A 7931-nucleotide genomic window follows, 5' to 3' on the forward strand; every position below is an offset into this window, starting at 1 on the left:
ACTCTTTGCCTTCAGCTCCATAGTATACTTACATTTATCATGATACAATAGGATGTTTTGATTACTTGAAACCTTTTCTCCAAGTATTTTAAGTAAAATGGACAGATCAGTACGCACTGTTTTTACTGCGTGGTTTCATGTTAAGTCCAACATGCTTCCCTGATAGAGAAGGAATTTGCTTTTTCTTTCACTCTGCTCAACTAGGACACTGAAATTTATGGCTAACCTATTGATTTTCTTCCTCTTTGTGTATACACCCACTTTCCCCCTCACTCCTAAGTAAGCTGACATTTCTTTCACCTGACATTATATAAAAGCCTCACCTGTTTGTTCAATATTTGATTATTTGATTATTTCTCCTATATTTTAAACATTTAAGCTATATTTTAAACATTTTTATATAGCTCCTTCTAGATGTCTTTTCACTGAGAACTCCAAGAAGACAAAAACTTTATTCCATAGTATAATTTACAACGTGACTACACAGCTAATGTATAACGAGATGTTTAATAACTGCATTTTGATAATGATTTCAAAAGTATTTTTTGACAGCTTTCTTTATATGACCTTCTTGCTTGAATTTATGTGGATTTATATTGCACTCCAGGTGTTTGCCTGATACTGATATGGTTAATGGGAAGAAAAAAATAGGCAATTATAGTAGTAATGGTTGGTATAAAAGTAGAATAAATTTTAAAAATTAATTTAATATGTACCTGAGATCTTTTTGTTTTTATGTGAGGCTGATTCTTCATTAAAAAAAAAAATGTCTGTTAGAGATTATGCAAATTGTGAGAAATTTTCTTCACCTAAAACTAGAGGTACTGGAAATCAGAATAAATCTACAGGTGAAGCCTCATGCTTCAAAGTAAAAGAACTCCAGAATTGTTGGTAATATGCCAGTAAACCCAAAGGATGAAATGCCAGAAGTAATTGATCTGTAGACCATCCCCCCATAAAACAACATGAGATTACAATACTCTCTTTTCCAAACCTCCATTCTATTACTGTTCCTGGAGAGCACAGTGCATTGTCTCACTGAGGCAAGGTGTTGGCCAGCAACCAGTTCTCCCTCTCTTTTTGCTCTAAAACGCATTGAATAGGCTGTTGAACTTGTTTATATTATTTGCTTCAGTGGCTTGCCCTCGCAAATTACTCCCTGTCTTTCTTGTTCAATTCAGGGTACTGGTAGTGTTTTGATTTTAGTCTGTAGCCCAGTGTTTAACATTTCCACTAGTGTAAACAATATTGGATAAGTTGATATTCTCTCTGAGACAGACACATATAGCGCTTATCTCATCATCTACTTGGAAGTCATTTACTCAATACTTAGAAAGTCTTTACTTTTCTATTAAAAATTTTCTTAGTTCTATGGGAAACATAATTAATACCTATTTTCTTATTCCTTGCTCTACCGCTGGGCAAGGCATTCTCTTCCTTTTCTCCTTGGAATGTTAACTGTCAAGTCAGCTTCTCACCATTCTCTGCTCACCAAGCCCTGGAAACGTGCAGACTTCTCCTTCTGTTCATTCCACAAGACACCTCATTGATCTTTCCAGTTTTATTGCACCAGTTCTTTGTTTTCCACTGGAATTCCTGTTGGCTTGTCCCTATAGTATTCTGGCCCCATTCTGAATTATCTACTTAGCTTAAATCTCTAAAGCCTGAACTCTGGATTCAAGTAATTTAGAGGAAAACTCAGCTGCCTGGCCCTGCCTGGAAAGGAGTGTCCATTTTCTGTGTTTGATAGTTTGGTAGTCTTGTATTTATCTTTAACATAGTTTCTGGTTAATGTGTGTAATTTATGCATCTAGAAATAACATCACAGGAACATTTTGCATATATTTTAAAAAATCATATATTTTTATATGGCACACTTTTCTCTGAACAGTATGACTATACAAAGAAAATATTATATTGTAACATCTTGTATTACCCTGACTGTTTGAATTTGGAATCAGCATTTTATATTCCATCAATTGATCAACGTCTTTTCCTTGCATATCCATCTGAAGGGTCAGTTACTGTTCAGAGTTAAAATTCTAGCTCAATCCATATCTAGAATTTCTGGCTTCCCTCTCTCTCCTTACCTGCCAGATTATCACAGCCTCTCTACCATCTGGATTTTTTAGACAATGTGGAAAGGCCGTCAGATTCTTTTACTTACTGTGTAACTCACATACTGGAGACTAGAGGTGTTTACAAAGAGAAAACCATTTTTCCTTATTCTCTACCTGATGGCTTTTCACATAGCTTTTAGTATTTGGGCTCTAGTACTCATGAACACTACAAAGGCTGTCTTATAGGACACTCGCTGTTCTAAGCCCTTTCTCCTCTGTCTTTAGCCACTTTAGAATGACCAGAATTAGAGGTCTACCTACCACCTAATTGTCTTAGAGGAACAAAGGGGTCTGTCTGCCTGTGTGCATCGAAGTCAATGAGATATATACAAGTTTTGCAGCAAGGAAAGTAAGGATTTATTTTAGAGAGTCATAAGTCCTGGAGACACAGTCAAGCTATAGCTCTCAAAAAATTGGCTCCTCAGGTGCCTTGAGGAGAAAGATTATATGGGGAAAAATCCTTAGTTATGGAAACTAAGAGAGTTGGGGTCATGGGTGCTACTGATTGGACAGGGCTGGGGTAATTGATCATCGAGTTTGGTTCTGGAATCAGCCATGGCGCCATCCTGCCTGGTCCTGTGGTAGGTGGGGCTGTTTCACTTTGATGGGCCTGGGATGAAACACACCCAAAACCAAGATGTCATCCTTAGTATAAGTATAATGGAAACTTACTGTCCTCATGTTTGTAGACTGGAGGCTTTTTTCTTTTTTTAAAAAAATTAATAACTACAAAATGTTTATTAATTAGCTCTGCAGTGAAGAAACAAAATGAGAAAGGTTAATATTACCATTAAGAAGACAAAATTGACATAGTGTGCTTTCTGATAGGATGCACTGAGAACACAGCACCACATTTGTAATATTCCTGCCCGCAAAATCACAACTTTAATCATGGGGAAACACCAAACAAACCCAAATTGAAGATCATACATAGTATCTGGCCTTCAGAAATTCCAAGAATGTAAAAGACAAAGGAAGGCTGTGAAACTGTCCTGGTTTTGATAGATATTCTGTAATTTTGTAGAATAGTGCCTGTTTATAGGCCATCATGTTTGCAACTTCCTCTTAAATGCTTTAGAAATTATATATAACTTATATCTCATATATTTATATATGTGAGATAATGAGAAGGGGAGGGAAAGAAAAAAAAAGGAAAGAGAGAGAAAGGAGGAGAGAATGATAAAATATTAACAAGTAGGGAACCTGGGTCCTGGGTGAAGGGTATACAGAATTTCTTTGTGCCATTTTCTATAACTTTGATCTCGAACTTAAAAACAAAAAAATTAAAATAGAGAATGTAGCTATTGAATACTGAATAACATATTCTTCAGAAAAAGTACCCTTGACACAGTACTAGAGATAGATATTGCTAGGATACTAAATAAAATAAGTGGCTCAGAGAGACAGCAGGCTTCAAAGATGTGTTCCCAATGCCAAAGCGGTGCAAAGCCAGAGAGCAGATGTGGCTGCCTGGATCCTGATTCCAACTTCTTGGTGAGACACTGGTGCTATCACCCTGTCCCTTCCTCCAGTGATGTAGGAGAAGTAGCAAGAGGAATGTAGCAATGTAATAAAAGATTCAAAAGCCAAAAAAACAACAACAAAAAAAGGATTTGACACTGGCCAAAACCTTACGTCCTAAGGCTTAATGATTAAGGGAGTAGGCATACAAAGGTAGAAGGATAAGAGTGGAAAAAGCAAGTGAGTCATAATGCCATTATAGTAGACAAAGCCTACAGGAATCAGAGAAAAAGCTATCTTAAAGAAATGAAGTCTGAGTGTGGTTACAACCTCCCATCAAAGTATCCTGCCCATTTTATAGCTCAGGTTCTTCCCCACACACATCTAGAGCACTGTGGGGCATCCATCCCAGGTGACATACACCATAGAATACAAAGATGAATTAGATCATCTATTGCTTATAGAGACCACACATCTAGATGCAATGTCTGCTAAATACTTGTGTTGGCACTATAGATCTCATACCCCTCAGCAGCTCTTTCTATATTAAGTATATGGGTCATAACCTGAGCAGTCGTGTCCATCTCTTCCATTGTGCACTCACTGTTAAAAACTCACTATTACCGTTGAGTATTGATCCTGTAGCATTAATGAATATATACAAATATAACATATATATTACAAATATTATATACACATATACATATATATGAGATATAGTGAAATACAATGTTTGTATGCATGTAAGAATATATGTATATAAAAACATAACACTTTACAGAAAGACTCCAACAATTCATAACATAACATTAGCTACTTATTTCAGTTGTCGATATATTATGAACTGTTTTCATGTCATCAAATATTAAATAACTTCATAATAATATGAGTCTACACTGTATGGGGGCATCAAATTATATGATAAATCCCCTACTTCTAAACAGTGAAGTTATTTATATTTTCCCACTATTCATAATGATCTTTAGAGTTAAAATTAAATATGTATATGATTGTTCTCTCTGCATAGATACCTAGAAATAAATTTTAAGACTTTTGATAAGAAATGCTAAATCAATGGACATTTACTTTGCATATTCTAGTTGCAAATGATTGTAACATTCTCTCTTAGTAACAGATTTTTACATTGGAATAGATATGATTATTTAGGAATAGTCATACCCCTTTAAGACCTCTGGGGCCAAGTTTTAATGGAGTGTCCAAGAGTAAATCTGAATGATATTTTTCTGAATTTACCAGGAATCTGTGCTTTAGTAAGCAGCAGTGAACTCTCAAACTCCTCTGAACTAGAACAGTCGGTTCTTATTAACAGTTGAAATATATTGTGTGACTGTGTCCTCTCCTGAATAGGCTGAGGTGACAGTTATCTGACTTCCTGGGATTGCTGGAACATCAGTTGACTCACATTTAATTTGAGGCTTTGAGATTTTCTCCTACCTTTACTAGACCAGTTTGTCTCATCCATCTTTTTTAACTATGCCAGACATCTACCTGAACCACAGAGCTATAGCCGACCTTGCCTTCAAGGTCTTCTTTAATTCTTATATTTGTTATTATTTTCATTAAAGAAAATTTTATCTAATTCTCATTTTTTTATTAATAGAAGACAATGCTTGCAGCAAAAGGTATGCCACTTAAAAGTACACTTTGCAAGTAAAGATAGAAATAGTTGGAATGAGATCTTGTAAACACCTAAGTTATATTTTAATCGGAATTGGAAAGTGGATATGTGATTATTACTACATTTCCAGTATCATTTAATTACATCTTAAAAAGTTCAAATATATTATTTTCTAAATATTAAAAAAAGAGCAGATTTACCTGGGAAGGGGCAGAGACTTCTCAGTTATTAAACTCAATTATTTTTTTCCTATTCAGGATTGTGTTGATGTTCTCCTGATGAAGGTAGAAGCTGATTAAAATGGTAAAATTTAGCTTATTTTGAAGTCTCAATAAAACTAGTGGTTTTAAATCATCCATTCAATAAATATTTGATTGTGCTTCTTCTATACCCAAGGTACTATTCTAGTGCCTTTAGCACATTGATAAATGAAAGTGACTAAAATTACCTGTGCTGCAGGAACTCACCTTCTAGTGAAGGAAGATAAACAGTGAGCAATTATTGTAATTGTATGTTATGTTTGTATATTATATATATCATGCAGCATATTTAGTCTGCATATTTAAAATATACAGAATATCTTACAATATTTTAGAAAATGGTATGAAAAAATAGAACTGAGAAGTAGGATCTGCAGTATAGACTAGGGGGCAGATTGTGGTATTAAATAAAGTAGATGGTTTAGGCTTTACTGAGAGGAAGAAAATATTAAAAGACGCTAAGGAAGTAGCCTAGGGTTTCCTGGGACTATAGTGATTCCAGACAGAGGGGACAAGCAGAATAGAGGCCCTCAGGGGGAAGTGAGCTCTCATGATCAAAGCATAGCAATGAAGCCACGAATGTCTGGAATGATTAAGAAAAATAACTAAGAAAGAGTTGTTGGTGATAAATGGAGGGATGTTTATATAGGCCCTTTTGGCTAATGAAAGACTTTATTACTCTGAGTAAATGGAGGAGCAAGCCTCAGAGGTTTTGAGAAGAGGGTGACATGATCTGACTTAGATATTTAAAAGGCTCTGTCAGGCTACTGTGTTAAAAATTGACTGTAAAAATAGAAAAAAGGCAGAAGAAGGGATACCTCATAGGAGGCCTGGACCAGGGTGATAGCAGTGGAGATGTATAAAGTGGTCTATTTTTGGATATGTTTTGAAGGTAGTTCCAGAGGGATTTATTGACAGGTTGTGAGTGCTACAAAAAGAGATGAGACAAGAATAATGGAGCAACTGGGATGAAAATATGATCAGTAGAGATGGTGAAGACCACAGATAGCAGGATTGAGTGGAAAATCAGAAGTTCAGATTAGGACATCATAAGTTTAAAATACCCATTACACATTCAAGTGGAGATATTGAAGAAGCAGTGAGATATTATAGAATGGTGTTAAAGAAAACAGTCTGGACAGAATATTCATGTTTGGGAATCTTCAGAATATAGATGGTATGTAAAACTATGAGAGAGCATGAGATCACAGAGAAAGTAAATGTAAATTAAAAAAGCCGAGAACTAAGACCTGACCTTCTCTAATTTAATTAAGAGGTTGGGATATCATATGAGGAGTACCAGCAGAGGAGACTGAGAAGGACCAATCATGAGTAGTAAGAAACCCAAAAGATGTAGTGCCATGGGTCACAAGTGAAGAATATGCATCAATGAGAAGTAATTGGTTGTGTCAGATTGCTTCGGATGTGTCAAGTAAAAGGCAGATTGAGAATTTCGCCATTGCATTTAACATTATTGAGTCCACTGACAGCCTTGATGAGAGTAGTTTTTGTGAGCTGATGGGATTAAAGCCCAAGTTAAGTAGGTTTAAGAATGAATGAATTGAGAAGATTTAGTGTGTGTGTGTGTGTGTGTGTGTGTGTGTGTAGATAATTAGTTTGAGGAGTTTTGCCATGAAGGAGAGCAAAGAAAAGGGCCAGTAACTGGAGGGGAAATAGTGTTCAGGAGATGGTTGTTTTTTTTTTTTTTAAATGGGAGAGGTAATAGCATATTTATATGAAAATGATCCAGTAGATAGTGAAAAATTAATGACATGAAAGAAAGAAAGAATTACTGGCTCAGTGTCCTTGAGCAAGCAAGATAGGATGGGACCTAGTTCATAATGGAAAGGAACTTGTTGGAGAAATTTTAACATATTTTGATATCGTATAATGATATGGTCATTATAAATAGTTAAAGGAATGCAAGATTCAGAGTGTAGGTTGGCGGCGTGTGGATAGGTATCTTGGATTATTGTCATTTCTTTCTAGGTTTTTATTTTTATTTTTTTAATTTTTAATTTTTATTTTATTTTATTTTTTTTAGGCAAGGCAACCCTTGGTTGACCTCACAGATTGCAAGGACCTTGTCAGCTTACAATCCATAATTTTTTAATTTTTTTATACGTACAGCACCTGGTCTTCCTAGATGGTCTCCCATCCAAGTACTAACCAGGCCCAACCCTGCTTACCTTCCGAGATCAGATGGGACTGGGCTTGTACAAGGTAGCATGACCGTAGACTAGGTTTCTAATTCTTTACCAGAGTTCATGAGGATGGCAACCATAACCATCATATCTACTATGTGTGCCTAGTGCCTAGGATGGGTCTTGGCACATTAAATAGGTACTTAATAAATATTTTCAAATTGACTAATTAGATGAAGAAGGTATTTTCTTTTCTTTTATCTATATTTCTTTAATTTAACATGATGACATTTTTTTAAAAAAAAGA

The 7931-nt window shown here is 35.4% G+C and overlaps 1 pseudogene; it reads right to left on the reverse strand.

Annotated features, from left to right (window-relative positions):
* Positions 1-7601: 7601 nt before the first annotated feature.
* Positions 7602-7720, reverse strand: LOC112470594 (annotated as a pseudogene).
* Between the last annotated feature and the right edge of the window lie 211 nt (positions 7721-7931).

The sequence above is a fragment of the Pteropus alecto genome, unplaced genomic scaffold (assembly GCF_000325575.1).
Source record: "Pteropus alecto unplaced genomic scaffold, ASM32557v1 scaffold3, whole genome shotgun sequence".
Lineage (NCBI taxonomy): Eukaryota > Metazoa > Chordata > Mammalia > Chiroptera > Pteropodidae > Pteropus > Pteropus alecto.